Source organism: Trachymyrmex cornetzi, unplaced genomic scaffold (assembly GCF_001594075.2).
Source record: "Trachymyrmex cornetzi isolate Tcor2-1 unplaced genomic scaffold, Tcor1.1 scaffold131, whole genome shotgun sequence".
NCBI lineage: Eukaryota > Metazoa > Arthropoda > Insecta > Hymenoptera > Formicidae > Trachymyrmex > Trachymyrmex cornetzi.
Genome location: NW_017295884.1, coordinates 1841329 through 1841723, shown reverse-complemented (window position 1 = coordinate 1841723; position 395 = coordinate 1841329).

Sequence of the window (395 nt, the reverse complement as noted above, 5' to 3'; positions counted from 1 at the left end):
TATATAAACATTTCGACTATTTACCCAATTATAGTGCGGTCTCAATCGTACAAGAACAAACGTGGACGAACTCCCTATCTCCGGCGGAGTTCGCGGAACCGTCCGGCATCCGACCACCCAATACCGGTAGAGCCGACCTGCAACCGCCCTACCGTAATCGTAATACCGCGGCCGCCCGAAAGGGTAGCTCCGGTAGCACCATCACCGCCCGGAAACCCGATCAATTACACACCGGTCTCATACTCGCCCTCACCAACACCTACACAACCACTCGACTTGACAATCCCTCCAATCCTCGACCCTGGCGTTCTCGAGATCCTTAATTACTCCCCCCGCCCTTCGAGGAACGATTCCTTCCTTCTCCTTCCTCTTTCGACCAGCTCCCAACTCACCCT